At 41.7% G+C, this 21,505-nt stretch overlaps 1 protein-coding gene across 1 annotated transcript in view; it reads right to left on the bottom strand.

Annotated features, from left to right (window-relative positions):
* Window positions 1–21,505, bottom strand: part of ccr12a (chemokine (C-C motif) receptor 12a) — a 255,587-nt gene that overhangs the window by 124,857 nt on the left and 109,225 nt on the right. The gene's annotated exons all lie outside the window — the stretch shown is intronic.

The raw sequence follows: 21,505 nt of genomic DNA, 5'->3' as shown, positions 1-21,505 counted from the left end.
AAACAGTCACGATCCTCCTTCTGCTTGGTTACTTGTTGCGCCGTTGGACAGTGGAAAGATTGTTAGGAAAGATTGTGAAAATGTTTATTCAGTAAATTTAAAAAGCATAATGTTAGATTTAGTCATTAAGGTTTGTTATTCTGTTGAAGGTTAGCTAGCTTGTGTTCAATTTAAAAGTGTGTTCATGACATATAACAGTTACAATTTTATTAAAAATGCAGCAGATTTGTCATGAGTTCAAAATGTGACAAGATTTTTTAAAATATGTAAGTTGATTTTTCTTAACATTACATAATTGATAACTTTTTGAAGCATGGTGCAACATAGTTCATGATTTGTTGAAAAAATTGTTTGAGTGGCTAGTGAAAATTGGATATTTTCCTATGAAATGTAGAGATGTAAGTGGTTATCTAAAATGTAACAGTTGGGTGATTGTTTTGCGGCAACATTCCATGTCCCCATGTTTTGCTTACTATTAATTTTTGTAAAATGTGCCAATATTTACAACAAAGTATTTTAATTATACATTTAGATGTTTGTCATTATTCAAATATAAACGAAATGCCTTTCAAATATTTTGTTCTTTACACACCTTTTGTTGACGAACATGTTCAATTTCATGTTTGACCAGTGCAGCGTAATAGACTTCCTCATGACATTTAAACTATAAAATATATTTAATTTATGTTTTCTTCAATAAGTTGATTGACTGGAGTACACCTTATTTTAATATGCAATTTAATCTACTGAACCATTTCTCATTTGATATTTTCTTCATCTTATACATGTGCCAGTACTAACTTTCCACCCTGTTAGGATGTTTCATTTCTGCATTCAAAAGTCTAAAATTCCTTAAAACCATTTAATGTAAGTGACATCAATTGGTTTTGATGTGAGTTCAACCATGGAAAACAAAGTGAGCTTCAACAATCACCGTCTCTGTACTTTTTCTTATCTTAAATATGTTAAACCTGTATATGTAAAGCTTAAAGTTCCACCCTGTTAGGAATCCTTCAACTAATAATGAAAATCATCAGATTTTAGAATCAAATACTTTTATTTTCCACCCTGTTATGGGACAATCCACCATGTTATGTTCCATTCCACACATGTTTTTATTAAATATTGTTACAGAAACATTAAGTACTGTGGATTTTTCTGAGCCATGTTGGGAGTTGAAGACCAATAATTGCAAATATTGGTCTAAGTTTTTGAAATTACCAATATCTTCAATGCTGTCAGTAATAATGAGTAAAAAAGGTGTTTTCTTTGCAATACAGTCATAAATTATTCATAACTTCATGATGTGTTACAATTTCAAGAAAAAAACATATTATATAGTAAAAGGGACACACTCTTTCTAAGAAAAAAAATGATTATTTTTTAATTAAATGTTTAACTATTTGTGGTCCATATCTAAATGTTCATAACAGGGTGGAACACATTCAGAGACAATGGTGAAAAACCCCACATGTAATAATTAATTTATCCAATCCTGAGCTTGCCCATTATTAAGTTCTTATTGTTAAACATGTCAGTGTTGTAACAAAATATTTAAACTTAAACAATACTTTTTTCAAAATCCTGAGGCGGAATGTTGCTGCAAAAAAGAATCACCCATTACTGAGATTAAGAGATAAAGTGCTGAATATGATATCTGTTTCCCACCTTGTTTTTGTTGCTAATTGTGTGAGAAATCATTAACGTGAACAGTGCCTTCTCATGGATGAGTATTCTCATGGATCAGTATCATTAATCATTACTGATTATGTATTAGGCAATTAGAGTAAATGTGTTATTTCAGAAGAGCGTGTCAAACTGGTAGCCTTTATATGACTCGGTACCCATGAAGTAGCTCTCGGTTTCAAAAGGTTGGTGACCCCTGATTTACTCGCTGCAGCCAATCAGCAACAGATTTTTGTGCATTGTCCGTGAGCAAAGCCAAACATGACACACTGAGTAAATTCAAGGAGGGCGGGTTCGGCTGTTCCGTCAGAGCATCGGCGGTGGCTGGGGGAAGGCGGTGCTGGGCACACGCGGTGGCTATAGGCCGAGCGGCGCTTGGCTGCGAGGGCCGCTCGAGGCTCCGCGGAGCTTTAATTATGATTCTAACGTAAAATAAATTGGCTTTTTGGGGGCTTTATCATATTCAAAAACTCACCAAACTTGGCGGGCGCATAGAGCCCGTGTGAAATTTACGTATTTCAAGGTCTTCGCAAAAATCGCACAAGAAACGGCTCAAGGGCGCCCCCTAGAAACTTTCAAAAGACCCTTTCCTATTCACTTACTTTATCGTAGAGACTTGAAATTTGGTACAGTTGTACAGCTCCCCAAGACACTCAGAATTTACAATTAATGTCATAGTGCAACTATCCTAGGAAGTCGGCCATTTTGGATTGAAGTTCCGATTTTGAGCCCATTTTGGCCGTTTACAGACGTCGCATTTGATCGAACTCCTCCTAGGGATTTCGATCGATCGGCTTCAAACTCGGTCAGATTGCTCATAAGGCATGGCCGATTCAAAGTTATCAAATTCGTGAGTTTTCGAGCATGCTGAAGGGGTCGTAACAGGGGTCAAAGTTCACCGACTCACCAGAATGTAATAAACTGTTATATCTCTTACAAATAAACTCACAGAGCCACCAAACTTTCTGTGTGTGATCACCTTTGGATGACCTACGACACCCAGTTGTGAAATTTTGAGATTACCTAAGCCACGCACCCTTAGATCAGGAAGTGTCATGTTTTACTGCGAACATTCACTATCTGACCCCTTTGACCTAATCAACATCAAACACTGTCAACAGACAGAAGACATGTTGGTGTGTGAGGGTGTCCAACCCCATTTGGTTTGGATGCAGCAGGTGGGCGTGGCGGCGTGGCGAAGTGACCTTTAACGCCGTCTCCTTACGTTTGGCCTTGAATTCCACAGTTTAAAGCCCAGCTGCACCAAACTCACTAGGTTGATCCTTGTGGGCCCCTCGACAGGAATCCAGTGTTATTTTTGTGGGCGTGGCCTAATGTCGCAACAGCGCCCCCTTGAAGATTTTAAATAATCAGCCCCAAGCCATTCTTTAACCTAGAATTATGAAACTTGGTACACTTGTGTATGTGTCAGGACCTACAAAAAGTCTCTTGGAGCCATGGTCCAAACCCAACAGAAGTCGGCCATTTTGGATTAAATTCGCCATTTGCTGTTTTTCACAGACGTCGTATTTGATCGAACTCCTCCTACAGCGTTTGACAACAGACTTCAAACTCAGTCAGCAGAGAGTTGAGAGATTAAAGGTCTAAAGTTATCAAGGAATTTTTGTATGTCAAAGCATGTGGGCGTGGCTAAGTGCCAAACTTTGACTATTCGCCATAAACATCAAAGTGAATAACTCCACATACAAGGTCACAGCTGATTCAGACTTCCTATGTCTCACTACTGACCAACCCTCATTACATTCTCATGGTCAGATGATGACGTAACCTTAGCTCCGCCCACTTTTACAGGATTCAGCTGTTTTTCTACTGTATGTCTTATTTTACTGAGTATACATATGGAATTAATCTTCTACCACCTGACATATATGAGCTGATGATGAACTGTGAGATGAACTCTGACTCATGGGGCGTGGAACTGTCTGTCCTTCGCCATATGCATAAACTGTCTCTGAATCACACACGCATCTTCCGATTGGACCAAACTGGATACGTTTGCTGTGTTCAAGCTAAGAGCCATCAGGTTTGAATTGTGATTTTACTCTGCAGCGCCCCTAGTTATCCATCACCAATATCTCCTCTCTACATCGACCGATCTGCACAAATTTGTGGTGTGTCCAGGGAACCATGCGAAGTGAACGGTGCGAACTGCCTGGCGGAGCGCGCCTAACTGTGCGAAAGGGTACGCGGTGGCAGGCGGCGGCGGTGCTGGGTCCCCGCGGTGGCTATAGGCCGGAGCGGCGCTTGGCTGCTCGGGCCGCTTGAGGCTCCGCGGAGCTTTAATTAGGCCCGAGCAGCTAAGCGCTGCGAAGGCCTATTGTAATCGTGCTGTTTATTATTATTTTCTTGCCAAATGAATTGGCTTTTTGGGGGCTTTATCATATTCAAAACTCACCAAACTTGGCGGCGCATAGAGCCGGTGAAATTTACGTATTTTAAGGTCTCGCAAAATCGCACAAGAAACTGCTCAAGGGCGCCCCTAGAACTTTCAAAAGACCTTTTCTATTCACTTACTTTATCGTAGAGACTTGAAATTCGGTACAGTTGTAGAGCTCCCCAAGACACTCGAATTTACAATTAATGTCATAGTGCAAGTATCCAGGAAGTCGGCCATTTTGGATTGAAGTTCCGATTTTGAGCCCATTTTGGCCGTTTACAGACGTCGCATTTGATCGAACTCCTCCTAGGGATTTCGATCGATCGGCTTCAAACTCGGTCAGATTGTTCATAGGCATGGCCGATTCAAAGTTATCAAATTCGTGAGTTTTCGAGCATGCTGAAGGGGTCGTACCAGGGGTCAAGTTCACCGACTCACCAGAATGTAATAAACTGTTATATCTCTTACAAATAAACTCACAGAGCCACCAAACTTCTGTGTGTGATCACCTTTGGATGACTACGACACCCAGTTGTGAAATTTTGAGATTACCTAAGCCACGCCCCTTAGAACAGGAAGTGTCATGTTTTACTGCGAACGTTCACTATCTGACCTTTACCTAATCAACATGAAACTGTGTCCACAGACAGAAGACATGTTGGTGTGTCAGGGTGTCCAACCCGTTTGGTTTGGATGCAGCAGGTGGGCGTGGCGGCGTGGCGAAGTGACCTTTAACGCGTCTCCTTACGTTTGGCCTTGAATTCCACAGTTTAAAGCCCAGCTGCACCAAACTCACTAGGTTTGATCCTTGTGGCCCCTCGACAGGAATCCAGTGTGATTTTTTGTGGGCGTGGCCTAATGTCTCAACAGCGCCCCTTGAAGATTTTAAATAATCAGCCCAAGCCATTCTTTAACCTAGAATTATGAAACTTGGTACACTTGTGTACGTGTCAGACTACAAAAAGTCTTGGAGCCATGGTCCAAACCAACAGAAGTCGCCATTTTGGATTAAATTCGCCATTTGCTGTTTTTCACGACGTCGTATTTGATCGAACTCCTCTACAGCGTTTGACATACAGACTTCAAACTCAGTCAGCAGAGGTTAGACATTAAAGGTCTAAAGTTATCACAGGAATTTTTGTATGTCAAAGCATGTGGGCGTGGCTAAGTGCAAACTTTGACTATTCGCCATAAACATCAAAGTGACATAACTTCCACATAAAGGTACAGCTGCTTCAGACTTCTATGTCTCACTACTGACCACCATTATCTCATGGTCAGATGATGACGTAACCTTAGCTCCGCCCACTTTTACAGGAATTCAGCTGTTTTTTCTACTGTATGTCTTATTTTATGAGTAATACATATGGATTAATCTTCTACACCTGACATTATATGACTGATGATGAACTGTGATGATGAACTCTGACTCATGGGGGCGTGGCCAACTGGCTGTCCTTCGCCATATGCATAAATTGTCTCTGAATCAACACGCATCTTCCGATTGGACCAACTGGATACGTTTGACCTGTGCTAAATGCTAAGAGCCAAAGGTTTGAATTGTGTTTTACTCTACAGCGCCCCTGATTATCCCATCATCATATCTCCTCTCTACATCGACCGATCTGCACCAATTTGTGGTGTGTCGCCAGGGAACCATGCGAAGTAACGGTGTGAACTGCTGGCGGACGCGGCATCAACTGTGTGAAGGGTACGCGGTGCAGGCGGCGGCGGTGCTGGGTCCTCCGCGGTGGCTATAGGCCGGAGCGGCGCTTGGTGCTCGGGCCGCTTGAGGCTCCGCGGAGCTTTAATTAGGCCGAGCAGCTAGCGCTGCGAAGGCCTATTGTAATTGTGCTGTTTATTTTATTTGCCCCCAAGAATTGCCTTTTGGGGGCTTTATCATATTCAAAACTCACCAATTTGGCGCCGCATAGAACCGTTTAAATTTACGTATTTTAAGGTCTCTCAACAATCGACAAGAAACGGCTCAAGGGGCCCCCTAAACTTTCAAGACCCTTTTCTATTCACTTACTTTATCGTAGGACTTGAAATTCGGTACAGTTGTAGAGCTCCCCAAGACACCTCTGATTTACAATTAATGTCATAGTGCAACTATCCTAGGAAGTCGGCCATTTTGGATTGAAGTTCCGATTTTGAGCCCATTTTGGCCGTTTACAGACGTCGCATTTGATCGAACTCCTCCTAGGGATTTCGATCGATCGGCTTCAAACTCGGTCAGATTGTTCATAAGGCATGGCCGATTCAAAGTTATCAAATTCGTGAGTTTTCGAGCATGCTGAAGGGGTCGTACCAGGGGTCAAAGTTCACCGACTCACCAGAATGTAATAAACTGTTATATCTCTTACAAATAAACTCACAGAGCCACCAAACTTTCTGTGTGTGATCACCTTTGGATGACCTACGACACCCAGTTGTGAAATTTTGAGATTACCTAAGCCACGCCCCCTTAGAACAGGAAGTGTCATGTTTTACTGCGAACGTTCACTATCTGACCCCTTTCACCTAATCAACATGAAACTGTGTCCACAGACAGAAGACATGTTGGTGTGTCAGGGTGTCCAACCCCGTTTGGTTTGGATGCAGCAGGTGGGCGTGGCGGCGTGGCGAAGTGACCTTTAACGCCGTCTCCTTACGTTTGGCCTTGAATTCCACAGTTTAAAGCCCAGCTGCACCAAACTCACTAGGTTTGATCCTTGTGGGCCCCTCGACAGGAATCCAGTTATTTTTGTGGGCGTGGCCTAATGTCTCAACAGCGCCCCCTTGAAGATTTTAAATAATCAGCCCCAAGCCATTCTTTAACCTAGAATTATGAAACTTGGTACACTTGTGTATCTTGTCAGGACCTACAAAAAAGTCTCTTGGAGCCATGGTCCAAACCCAACAGAAAGTCGGCCATTTTGGATTAAATTCGCCATTTGCTGTTTTTCATAGACGTCGTATTTGATCGAACTCCTCCTCGTTTGATACAGACTTCAAACTCAGTCAGCAGAGATTCAGACATTAAAGGTCTAAAGTTATCACAGGAATTTTTGTATGTCAAAGCATGTGGGCGTGGCTAAGTGCAGAACCACAATAAAGTGGAATCCTCGCCAAGTAAACATGGGCTGTGGCAAACGGAATGCCTGGCTGGACTCCATCGAGCGGCCAGCTCAACTGCCATAGAAATGGACTGCCTGAATCAACACGGATCAGTTCCTTGAACCTGGACAACACTCGATGACGTNTGACCTGTGCTAAATGCTAAAGAGCCAATAAGGTTTGAATTGTGATTTTACTCTACAGCGCCCCCTAGATTATCCCATCATCAATATCTCCTCTCTACATCGACCGATCTGCACCAAATTTGTGGTGTGTCGCCAGGGAACCATGCCGAAGTAAACGGTGTGAACTGCCTGGCGGACGCGGGCATCAACTGTGTGAAAGGGTACGCGGTGCCAGGCGAGCGGCGGTGCTGGGTCCTCCGCGGTGGCTATAGGCCGGAGCGGCGCTTGGCTGCTCGGGCCGCTTGAGGCTCCGCGGAGCTTTAATTAGGCCCGAGCAGCTAAGCGCTGCGAAGGCCTATTGTAATTGTGCTGTTTATTATTATTACGATTCTGCCCCCCAAATGAATTGCCTTTTTGGGGGCTTTATCATATTCAAAAACTCACCAATTTTGGCAGCCGCATAGAACCCGTTTAAAATTTACGTATTTTAAGGTCCTCTCAACAATCGCACAAGAAACGGCTCAAGGGCGCCCCCTACAAACTTTCAAAAGACCCTTTTCTATTCACTTACTTTATCGTAGAGACTTGAAATTCGGTACACTTGTAGAGCTCCCCAAGACACTCTGAATTTACAATTAATGTCATAGTGCAACTATCCTATCGGTACACTTGTAGAGCTCCCCAAGACACTCTGAATTTACAATTAATGTCATAGTGCAACTATCCTAGGAAGTCGGCCATTTTGATTTGAAGTTCCGATTTTGAGCCCATTTTGGCCGTTTACAGACGTCGCATTTGATCGAACTCCTCCTAGGGATTTCCATCGATCGGCTTCAAACTCGGTCAGATTGTTCATAAGGCATGGCCGATTCAAAGTTATCAAACTCGTGAGTTTTCGAGCATGCTGAAGGGGTCGTACCAGGGGTCAAAGTTCACCGACTCGCCAGAATGTAATAAACTGTTATATCTCTTACAAATAAACTCACAGAGCCACCAAACTTTCTGTGTGTGATCACCTTTGGATGACCTACGACACCCAGTTGTGAAATTTTGAGATTACCTAAGCCACGCCCCCTTAGAACAGGAAGTGTCATGTTTTACTGCGAACGTTCACTATCTGACCCCTTTCACCTAATCAACATGAAACTGTGTCCACAGACAGAAGACATGTTGGTGTGTCAGGGTGTCCAACCCCGTTTGGTTTGGATGCAGCAGGTGGGCGTGGCGGCGTGGCGAAGTGACCTTTAACGCCGTCTCCTTACGTTTGGCCTTGAATTCCAAAGTTTAAAACCCAGCTGCACCAAACTCACTAGGTTTGATCCTTGTGGGCCCCTCGACAGGAATCCAGTGTTATTTTTCGTGGGCGTGGCCTAATGTCTCAACAGCGCCTCCTTGAAGATTTTAAATAATCAGCCCCAAGCCATTCTTTAACCTAGAATTATGAAACTCGGTACACTTGTGTATCTTGTGAGGACCTACAAAAAAGTCTCTTGGAGCCATGGTCCAAACCCAACAGAAAGTCGGCCATTTTGGATTAAATTCGCCGTTTGCTGTTTTTCATAGACGTCATATTTGATCGAACTCCTCCTTCAGTTTTTGGGATACAGACTTCAAACTCAGTCAGCAGAGAATTCAGACATTAAAGGTCTAAAGTTATCAGAGGAATTTTTGTATGTGAAAGCATGTGGGCGTGGCTAAGTGCAAAACTTTGACTATTCACCATAAAACATCAAAGTGACATAACTTCCACATACAAGCTCACAGCTGCTTCAGACTTCCTATGTCTCAATACTGACCAACCCTCATTAGATTCTCATGGGCAGGTGATGACGTAACCTTAGCTCCGCCCACTTTTAACATGAATTCAGCTGTTTTTTCTACTGTATGTCTAATTTTGACTGAGTAATACATATGGAATTAATCTTCTACCACCTGACATAATATGAGCTGATGATGAACTGTGAGGATGAACTCTGACTCATGGGGGCGTGGCCAACTGTCTGTCCTTCGCCATATGCATACAACTGTCTCTGAATCACACACGCATCTTCCGATTGGCACCAAACTGGATACGTTTGACCTGTGTTCAATGCTAAACAGCCCAAAAGGTTTGAATTGTGATTTTACTCTACAGCGCCCTCTAGATTATCCCATCATCAATATCTCCTCTCTACATCGACCGATCTGCACCAAATTTGTGGTGTGTCGCCAGGGAATCATGCCGAAGTAAACGGTGTGAACTGCCTGGCGGATGCACGCATCAACTGTGCAAAAGGGTACGCGGTGCAAGGCGAGCGGCGGTGCTGGGTCCTCCGCGGTGGCTATAGGCCGGAGCGGCGCTTGGCTGCTCGGGCCGCTTGAGGCTCCGCGGAGCTTTAATTATTCTTCTTCCGTAAAGTAAATTGGCTTTTTGGGGGCTTTATCATATTCAAAAACTCACCAAACTTGGCGGGCGCATAGAGCCTGGTGAAAATTTATGTATTTTAAAGTCATCGCAAAAATCGCACAAGAAACGGCTCAAGGGCGCCCCCTAGAAACTTTCAAAAGACCCTTTTCTATTCACTTACTTTATCGTAGAGACTTGAAATTCGGTAAAGTTGTAGAGCTCCCCAAGACACTCAGAATTTACAATTAATGTCATAGTGCAAGTATCCCAGGAAGTCGGCCATTTTGGATTGAAGTTCCGATTTTGAGCCCATTTTGGCCGTTTACAGACCTCGCATTTGATCGAACTCCATCCATCCATCCATTTTCTTCCGCTTATCCGGGGTCGGGTCGCGGGGGCAGCAGCTTCAGAAGGGAGGCCCAGACTTCCCTCTCCCCAGCCACTTCTTCCAGCTCCTCCGGGGGAATCCCAAGGCGTTCCCAGGCCAGCCGAGAGACGTAATCCCTCCAGCGTGTCCTGGGTCTTCCCCGAGGCCTCCTCCCGGCGGCGTGGCGAAGTGACCTTTAACGCCGTCTCCTTACGTTTGGCCTTGAATTCCACAGTTTAAAGCCCAGCTTAACCAAACTCACTAGGTTTGATCCTTGTGGGCCCCTCGACAGGAATCCGGTGTGATTTTTTTGTGGGCGTGGCCTAATGTCTCAACAGCGCCCCCTTGAAGATTTTAAATAATCAGCCCCAAGCCATTCTTTAACCTAGAATTATGAAACTTGGTACACTTGTGTATCTTGTCAAGACCTACAAAAAAGCCTCTTGGAGCCATGATCCAAACCCAAGAGGAAGTCGGCCATTTTGGATCAAAACTGCCATTTCCTGTTTTTCATAGACGTCATATTTGATCAAACTCCTCCTACAGCGTTTGACATACAGACTTCAAACTCAGTCAGCAGAGAGTTCAGACATTAAAGGTCTAAAGTTATCACAGGAATTTTTGTATGTCAAAGCATGTGGGCGTGGCTAAGTGCCAAACTTTGAATATTTGCCATAAAACATCAAAGTGAAATAACTTCCACATACAAGGTCACAGCTGCTTCAGACTTCCTATGTCTCAATACTGACCAACCCTCATTACATTCTCATGGTCAGATGATGACGCAACCTTAGCTCCGCCCACTTTTGACTGGAAGTCACCTGTTTTTTCTACTGTATGTCTTATTTTTACTGAGTAATACATTCTGAATTAATCTTCTACCACCTGATATTATATGAGCTGATGATGAACTGTGATAATGAACTCTGACTCATGGGGGCGTGGCCAACTGGCTGTCCTTCGCCATATGCATACAACTGTCTGAATCACACACGCATCTTCCGATTGGCACCAAACTGGATACGTTTGACCTGTGTTAAATGCTAAAGAGCCCAACGGGTTTGAATTGTGATTTTACTCTACAGCGCCCCCTAGATTATCCCATCATCAATATCTCCTCTCTACATCGACCAATCTGCACAAAATTTGTGGTGTGTCCTCAGGGAACCATGCCGAAGTGAACGGTGCAAACTGCCTGGCGGAGGCGCGCCTCAACTGTGCGAAAGGGTACGCGGTGGCAGGCTGGCGGCGGTGCTGGATCCCCCGCGGTGGCTATAGGCCGGAGCGGCGCTTGGCTGCTCGGGCCGCTTGAGGCTCCGCGGAGCTTTAATTATTATTATTATTATTATTCTTGTGCCAAATGAATTGGCTTTTTGGGGGCTTTATCATATTCAAAAACTCACCAAACTTGGCGGCCGCATAGAGCCCGGTGAAAATTTACGTATTTTAAGGGCCTCGCAAAAATCGCAGAAGAAACGGCTCAAGGGCGCCCCCTAGAAACTTTCAAAAGACCCTTTTCTATTCACTTACTTTATCGTAGAGACGTGAAATTTGGTACACTTGTAGAGCTCCCCAAGACACTCTGAATTTACAATTAATGTCATAGTGCATCTGTCCTAGGAAGTCGGCCATTTTGGATTGAAGTTCCGATTTTGAGCCCATTTTGGCCGTTTACAGACGTCGCATTTGATCGAACTCCTCCTAGGGATTTTGATCGATCGGCTTCAAACTCGGTCAGATTGTTTATAAGGCATGGCCGATTCAAAGTTATCAAATTCGTGAGTTTTCGAGCATGCTGAAGGGGTCGTACCAGGGGTCAAAGTTCACCGACTCACCACAAAGTAATAAACTGTTAGATCTCCTACAAAAAAACTCACAGAGCCACCAAACTTTCTGTGTGTGAACACCTTTGGATGACCTACAACACCCAGTTGTGAAATTTGGAGATTACCTAAGCCACGCCCCCTTAGAACAGGAAGTGTCATGTTTTACTGCGAACGTTCACTATCTGACCCCTTTCACCTAATCAACATGAAACTGTGTCCACAAACAGAAGACATGTTCGTGTGTCAGGGTGTCCAACCCCGTTTGGTTTGGATGCAGCAGGTGGGCGTGGTGGCGTGGCGAAGTGACCTTTAACGCCGTCTCCTTACGTTTGGCCTTGAATTCCACAGTTTAAAACCCAGCTGCACCAAACTCACTAGGTTTGATCCCTGTGGGCCCCTCGACAGGAATCCAGTGTGATTTTTTGTGGGCGTGGCCTAATGTCTCAACAGCGCCCCCTTGAAGATTTTAAATAATCAGCCCCAAGCCATTCTTTAACCTAGAATTATGAAACTTGGTACACTTGTGTATCGTGTCAAGACCTACAGAAAAGTCTCTTGGAGCCATGGTCCAAACCCAACAGAAAGTCGGCCATTTTGGATTAAATTCGCCATTTGCTGTTTTTCACAGACGTCGTATTTGATCGAACTCCTCCTACAGCGTTTGACAAACAGACTTCAAACTCAGTCAGCAGAGAGTTGAGAGATTAAAGGTCTAAAGTTATCAAAGGAATTTTTGTATGTCAAAGCATGTGGGCGTGGCTAAGTGCCAAACTTTGACTATTCGCCATAAAACATCAAAGTGAAATAACTGCCACATACAAGGTCACAGCTGATTCAGACTTCCTATGTCTCACTACTGACCAACCCTCATTACATTCTCATGGTCAGATGATGACGTAACCGTAGCTCCGCCCACTTTTAACAGGATTTCAGCTGGTTTTTCTACTGTATGTCCTATTTTTACTGAGTAATACATATGGAATTAATCTTCTACCACCTGACATAATATGAGCTGATGATGAACTGCGAGGATGAACTCTGACTCATGGGGGCGTGGAAAACTGTCTGTCCTTCGCCATATGCATAGAACTGTCTCTGAATCACACACGCATCTTCCGATTGGCGCCAAACTGGATACGTTTGACCTGTGCTAAATGCTAAAGAGCCCAACGGGTTTGAATTGTGATTTTACTCTACAGCGCACCCTAGATTATCCCATCATCAATATCTCCTCTCTACATCGACCAATCTGCACGAAATTTGTGGTGTGTCCTCAGGGAACCATGCCGAAGTGAACGGTGCGAACTGCCTGGCGGAGGCGCGCCTCAACTGTGCGAAAGGGTACGCGGTGGCAGGCGGGCGGTGGTGCTGGGTCCCCGCGGTGGCTATAGGCCGGAGCGGCGCTTGGCTGCTCGGGCCGCTTGAGGCTCCGCGGAGCTTTAATTATTATTCTTTCCTCCTTCCTGTTTCTTCTTCTTCCCTTTCTTTTCCTTCCTACAGACTTCTGAATTTTATAAAACCATCTTCCTGTTAAACCTTCATCCCACCTTCTCTGCCATATTTTCATTAGCTCCTCATTGACTTTACTTTACCCTTAAGATTTACTTGTCCTAACTGTAAAACTAATAGGATTATGTTTTGCCTTCTTTACCATTTTATCAGCCCTATCGTTTCCTCCTACCCCTATATGTGCTGGAACCCATACAAAAACAACTACTAACCCCATATTTTGTATTCTAAATAGAGTATGATATATTTCTAATAAGATGTCCATCCTACTATTCGTATTATTATATTTTATGCTTATCAAAGCCGAGCTTGAATCGGAGCAAATTATTGCTTGCAGTGGTTTTATGTCCATTGTAATGCCAATAGTATTGCTAACATTTCACCTGTATGAATTGATAACCCATCCGTAATTCGCTTCCCTATTTTCAAATTGAATTCTGGGATTGCAAATGCTACTCCTGTTTTTCTGGCTATTTTTGATGCATCTGTATAAATTTGGACATGTCGATAATAATTATTTAAATGTGATTGCACTGAATATCTATCTACCATATTTGTTTTGTCTTGTTTCTTTACCATTATTGATATATCTACTATTGTTTCTGATACTATCCAGGGTGGTATAATTGATATTGGATCTGTTTGACTAATTTCTAGAATATCCATTTTAAATTCCTTTACTTCCTTTTCAATTTTCCATCCATAACTCCTTAACTCTTTCTTTTCCTTTTCCCAACATAACTTTAAAATGGACTCTTTGCACCTCAGCTTCCGCGTTCAGGGAAAAGCGGCTTGATTATTTCCTATCCAATAAAAATATAATTTTACACTAGGTGCTTGCAGGGCTTGGCCAAGGTTTGTACATCGATCCGAAGCCCCAACAAGTAAGCTGGAGAAAGGTTTTAAGATGTACGCCTCGTTATACATTCACTGATACGAAGGTGAGTTTTAAACTTTGTGGCTAACATTAACCTTAGCTTATGCTAGTAGGCAATATTCTCGGACATTGTTCTTGTAAAAATGTGCCATTTAAGTATCTAAACATTCTACCGGACAATGTTTTTTATCTTATTTTCAGTGTGTTTATTGTCGTTAGTGTCCGAGACTAACGGGGGGAGGTTACGGTTCGGGCTTTTAGCCTCCGAAGCGTGACGGAGCACAACAAGCTTCATAGCTTAACAGTAGCGCAGCTCTGGTGTCAGAGTTCTGGTTCAGCTGACTGTTCAGGTTCAAAGTTGCTGCTTTTAGAAAAATATGACCGTGTCCCTTAAGGTCTCCGTGTTATATCGTTTTATTACCTTTTACATGTTTCTTATGAAGAGCTCAGATAGGACGGTGTTTACAGCAGTATGTACAGGCGGGTCTGTTTCTCGGCTGTCTGGCTCTGGTCTGCTCACTTGTTCCCATAAACTCGCTCTTTCAGGCTGAATACAGAAGTGATTCCATGGAAATAACTCGGGGACGGTGTTATGCCCAGAAAAGCCCGCCTGCCCAAATTTGCATCCCCTGTCGCGGGAGCGCGCATCGCTCTAAACTCTCGCATATTGACGAGGAAACGGATAAAAATATGACCGAAGAGAAAATTTTAAAGATATTTGTAACATTATCACGTTTCTCAACCGTGTAATCCCTAATACGGTGGGTTTTATTTCGCAAATTATTTGAAATAAATACGGTTTTTACACTTTTATTGACACAATGAGTCGAACTTTTTTTCAGTCCGTGTCTGTTGTAAACGTTCTCCGCAAATGGTTTGAAATTCTCTGCTTTGTCTTTTGATATCATAATAGATCAAAAGCATTGCAACAGAGAACCATTATGTAGAACATTTTATATCATGCTTCACCTCTAGTCTGTTAATGTAGGAGGAAATGCAACTTAATTTATGAGCCTGAAAATATTTGCATCCGTCTTGTTGATATGAAACTTGTAGCATTAGCTCAGAGAACAAGTGTCATTACGTAGAAGAGATTAAATCATTTCAGCTCTTTATTTCCCCCAATTAGCACAGGGATGCATGTTTTGGCAATATAGATTTTGAGCCTGCCACAATATGCATCCCTTCTCTATTCCCCTCAAATATTATCCTATCGATATAAAACATATACCAGCAGTTATTGGAACTACTCAGATTATGTAGAAAAAGTTATTTCACTATTAACTCTTGAATTCTTTAAATTAGCACAGGGATGCGTTTTTGGGCAAAATTTCCAGCCTGCCAAAATATGCATCCCTTATCTATTCCCTTCAAATATTATCCTATTGATTTAAAACTTATACCAGCAGTTCTTGGAGCTACTCTCATTATGTAGAAATAGTTATTTTACTTTTAACTCTTTATTTCTCAAAGTTAGCACAGGGATGCATTTTTGGGCAATATGGATTTCCAGCCTGCCAAAATATGCACCCCTCTCTATTCCCTTCAAATATTATCCAATTGATTTAAAACTTATAACAGCATTTCTTGGAGCTACTCTCATTATGTAGAAATAGTTATTTTACGTTTAACTCTTTATTTCTCAAAGTTAGCACAGGGATGCATTTTTGGGCAATATGGATCCCAGTGCTAATTTGAAGAATTGAAGAGTTAAGAGTGAAATAACTTTTTCTACATAATGAGAGTAGCTCCAAGAACTGCTGTTATAAGTTTTAAATCAATTGGATAATATTTGAGGGGAATAGAGAGGGGTGCATATTTTGGCAGGCTGGAAATCCATATAGCCCAAAAATGCATCCCTGTGCTAATTTGAAGAATTAGAGAGTTAAGAGTGAAATAACTTTTTCTACATAATGAGAGTAGCTACAAGAACTGCTCTTATAAGTTTTAAATCAATTGGATAATATTTGAGGGGAATAGAGAGGGGTGCATATTTTGGCAGGCTGGAAATCCATATTGCCCAAAAATGCATCCCTGTGCTAACTTTGAGAAATAAAGAGTTAAAAGTAAAATAACTATTTCTACATAATGAGAGTAGCTCCATGAACTGCTGTTATAAGTTTTAAATCAATAGGATAACATTTGAGGGGAATAGAGAGGGGTGCATATTTTGGCAGGCTGGATATCCATATTGCCCAAAAATGCATCCCTGTGCCACCTTTGAGAAATAAAGAGTTAAAAGTAAAATAACTATTTATACATAATGAGAGTAGCTCCAAGAACTGATGGTATAAGTTTTAAATCACTATAATAATATATAAGGACAATAGACAGGGGATGCGTATTTTGGCAGGCCATCCATATTGCCCAAAAATGCATCCCTGTGCTAATTTGAAGAATTTGAGAGTTAAGAGTGAAATAACTTTTTCTACATAATGAGAGTAGCTCCAAGAACTGATGGTATAAGTTTTAAATCAATAGGATAATATTTGAGGGGAATAGATAAGGGATGCATATTTTGGCAGGCTGAAAATTTGCCCAAAAACGCATCCCTGTGCTAATTTAAAGAATTCAAGAGTTAATAGTGAAATAATTTTTTCTACATAATCTGAGTAGTTCCAATAACTGCTGGTATATGTTTTATATCGATAGGATAATATTTGAGGGGAATAGAGAAGGGATGCATATTGTGGCAGGCTCAAAATCTATATTGCCAAAACATGCATCCCTGTGCTAATTGGGGGAAATAAAGAGTTGAAATGATTTAATCTCTTCTACGTAATGACACTTGTTCTCTGAGCTAATGCTATAAGTTTCATATCAACAAGACGGATGCAAATATTTTCAGGCTCATAAATTAAGTTGCATTTCCTCCTACATTAACAGACTAGAAGTGAAGCATGATATAAAATGTTCTACATAATGGTTCTCTGTTGCAATGCTTTTGATCTATTATGATATCAAAAGACAAAGCAGAGAATTTCAAACCATTTGCGGAGAACGTTTACAACAGACACGGACTGAAAAAAAGTTCGACTCATTGTGTCAATAAAAGTGTAAAAACCGTATTTATTTCAAATAATTTGCGAAATAAAACCCACCGTATTAGGGATTACACGGTTAGGAAACGTGATAATGTTACAAATATCTTTAAAATTTCCTCTTCGGTCATATTTTTATCCGTTTCCTCGTCAATATGCGAGAGCTTAGAGCGATGCGCGCTCCCGCGACAGGGGATGCAAATTTGGGCAGGCGGGCTTTTCTGGGCATAACAACGGCTCCTTTATTTACCATCCGTGTAAATAACAGCTTAATTGGAAAATTCTCCTTGTTCATTGGGCCAACAGTGACTCCTAGTGGTTAATTTATGCATTAATTTTAAAGAACGGTAGATTTTTTTCTTTGTTTATTCTATGGTTACCTAGCAACACCCTGCGAGATGAGATAACGTTACATTATAAAGAAACCCGGAAAAAATCTTTAAAATAGCGCCCTCGGAAAGCAGAATAAGGTATAAATATATGCGATTGTAATTTGTAATAAAAAATGTTATAGTTTTATTTAAGAAACAGTAGAATGTCGCGGTTTATAAACAAAACTGTATATTAATGAGTTAAAGGACATAACATATTCTTTTTTGTGTATAACTGAATTTTGATATGTTGGTTTTATACAATGGTTCTGTGTACTTTTGTTTTATACTACAGTTTTCACGGTGTCAATGGAAAAAAAGGTTGAGATTAAATTGCACCCGTTTGAAACTCCCTGCGTCTGGCTGTTCAGTCCGAGAGGCAGCTACAGTGAAAACTCACGCAAGAGATCAGATCTTTCTGCAGTGAAGCTGACACCATCCCATCTCGAATGAAGCTGTCTTCTCTTGCACCAATGATTGCACACAGGCAAGATAAAGCATAAAGTTAAAACGGACAATCACAAGAAGAAGCTCACAGCATAACTGAATTGACGTAGTGTCAAGGGATAGTTAAAAAGTCTTCTGTGAACCCAAAGCAGTTACAGAAAGCGAATAAAATGTCACTTCCAACAGAGAAAACAGAAAATCCTGTTCACATGGCGTCTAGTTCCAGAGAAAGAAAACTAACAGAAAAAGGCCAAGAGATGCACATCCAAGAGAACAAAAAACGTGAGAAAGCGTTTCACAAAGTTTATGATTCTTGGAATTGGGTAGCAAGAGAAACTAGGAAAAAACTAAAGGCCCTCTGTATATTAGAAGAACTCAATGATTTACAGGAAAGCATTCAAGCAAAGTATGATGCTGTGAGACCCATTCTACGTAACAGTAACACTACAGCAGAGATTGTCAAAAAGATGGAAGCCTGTGTTACACTCACAAAAGAAATCTGTAACCTCATAAACAATCGTGTAGAGACTATTGATAAAGATTATAATAGTCATCTCGAAAAAGAGTAAGAGAAACATTAAACAAAGATGAATATGGATCTATCTTTGGTCACACTCAAACTGAAACCATAAACTCATCAAAGTCATCAGAGAGTCCAAGCAGACATTCCAGTTCATCTAGTACTAATAACAGCAAGGCAGGTGCACAAGCAGAGCTTGCTGCTAAAGTGGAGCAATCAAAGGCTACAAGGGAAATTCAAGCACAGCAAGCACAACTCCAAAAATTTGAAAATGATTGGAAACTTAAAGAGTCAAAAATGCTGTCAGAAATTAAACAAAAGGAAGTGGAAATGCAACAATAGCTGGAACAAGAAAGAGCAAAACTGCAGCGGTTAAAAAAAGAAAAGGAAATAGCTGTAGCGGCAGCTCGTGTAAGAGTATATGAGGAATTTGAACACTGTGAAAACACTGTTGAAGAATTTGAAGATATTAATTACAGAACTAACCCTGTCTTCTCTAGATATAAACCCTGCTCAAATCTAGATGCTGCATCATTCCAACCTTACCAAACAGCTCCTGAGGTGATAATAAATCCAGAAACATCAAATCTAGCTGAAGCATTAGCCAGCTCATTAAGTATGAGTCGCTTGCCAGTCCCTGAACCCACAGTATTTAGTGGAGATCTTTTGAGGTTTACTGATTGGAAGATGTCATTTATGACTCTTATTGACAGAAAACCCATCCCAGCAAGTGAGAAGATGTTTTATCTCAGAAATTATCTTGCTGGAGAAGCACGCAAAGCTGTTGAAGGTTTCTTTTATCGAGACTCAAAAAGTGCATACATTGAAGCATGGAAAGTCTTACAAGACAGATATGGAAACGCGTTTATTATACAGAAAGCCTTCCGCGACAAGCTTGCAAGATGGCCAAAGATCAACGCAAATGACTCACTTGCACTATGTGAGTTTTCTGACTTCCTCCAAGGTTGCAAAGAAGCAATTCCACATGTGAAGGGACTAGCTATCCTCAATGACTGTGAAGAGAGCCATAAATTGCTCAAAAAATTGCCTGAATGGATTGTTCGCAAGTGGAGTCGAATAGTTGTAGAGGAACTTGATAGATCAGGTGATTATCCAGATTTTAAATGCTTCACAGAATTTTTGAGCAAAGAGGCAAAAATAGCCTGTAATCCCATCGCCTCACCCCTTTTGGGGGGAAATTTCAAGTCTCCAGATAACAGAACCCTAAAAAGAGCCAAAACCTTCAACATAAATGCACAACAAAAAGGTTCCAGTCACGGGACACAAGATACAAATAGCTGTAAACCAAAATCACCTTGCTATGTTTGTAAAAGTGAAGTCCATAGCATCACCGGCTGTCCTACTTTCGCATCAAAAAGTGTTGAAGACAAAAGGACATTCATACATGAAAATCGGCTCTGCTTTGGGTGCCTAAGAAAAGGTCACGTGACAAAGGATTGTAAGAGACGACACACATGCAATGTATGCAGACGTCGTCATCCAACCTGCTTACATGAAGAGAGGAAGGAAAGACCTGTGGAGACAACAACAAATAGCTCCACTTCCACAGAAGAACATGCTAGTCAAGAAACACAGAGTTGTGTCCCATACATCAACACAGCATGCTTCTGCCACCACCAGTATTGTACCAGTACTTGTGTCTTCATTACAAGAACCGCACAAAGAAATACTAACATATGCAATGCTGGACACACAGAGTGACTCAACATTTGTGTTAGAAGATGTCATTGACAGACTGAATGTGGATTTCCATCCAACAAAGTTGAAACTCAGTACTATGACTGCTGTCGACACAATTATTTCCAGCAAGAATGTTCATGGTCTACAAGTTCGAGGACTTAACTCAGAGAGTTACATCCAACTACACCAAGCTTACAGCAGAGACTTCATCCCAGTAGACAAGTCTTATGTCCCAACAAAAGAAATTGCATTGATCTGGCCTCATCTCAGGACCTTGGCAGATAATTTACCACCCATTCAAGACTGTGATGTAGGGCTTCTCATTGGATATGATGGTCCAGCTGCCCTAGCTCCACTAGAAGTCATAACAGGTGACAAAAACCAACCCTTTGCACAAAGATCAGAACTAGGATGGAGTATAATAGGCTCATCAAACCCCCACCTAGACAGACAAGGAAGTCAAAGCTTTGTGCATCGGCTCACAGTAAAGGAGCTAGCAATCCCATCGACGACTGACATTTTAAAGGTCTTAGAATCGGATTTCATGGAGAGAAGCTATGAAGCACCCGTTTGAAACTCCCTGCGTCTGGCTGTTCAGTCCGAGAGGCCGCTACAATCCGTATCCCCGGTATTTTTAGGCTGATCCGGAGTGAAATGAAGGCTCCAAATTTTGTGTTGTGCAGCGTTAGCTTTAACTGGTAGTGGCAAATATTTACAAGCCACCATCTTCTTAATTCAGGATCGCTTGGAAATTAATGAAAACTTAAAAGCCCTTTATATTAGGAAGACAACAATGTTCTTAGTATTGCTTTTTTTGCATCTAAAATACGACTTAGTCTTTTCTAGCAGTCATGGTAACTCAAAGCGGAAACAAACAAGTGAGCCGCATTAGCTCCTGGAGATGTGACGTGAACGCCGTAGGTGCAAAGAGCCCATTTCCCGAGTTGGATGATCACATTTATTACTAGAGGTGTGCCGATCAGGTTTTTTCCTGCCGATACCGATCACCCATGAGGGCTGATCACCGATACCGATCACATAATTATTATTTATTTATTTTTTATCATAAACACTACCGGTTACATTATGTGGAAAAAGGAACCATGAATTCACCTTAATTTAGACAAAAACTTATTTTTAATAACTTTTTCC

This window comes from Poecilia reticulata, chromosome 17 (genome assembly GCF_904066995.2).
Source record: "Poecilia reticulata chromosome 17, P_reticulata-male-v2, whole genome shotgun sequence".
NCBI classification, from domain to species: Eukaryota; Metazoa; Chordata; class Actinopteri; order Cyprinodontiformes; family Poeciliidae; genus Poecilia; species Poecilia reticulata.
Note: the sequence above shows the minus strand (reverse complement) of the source record. Positions and strands in the feature narration are given on the sequence as shown.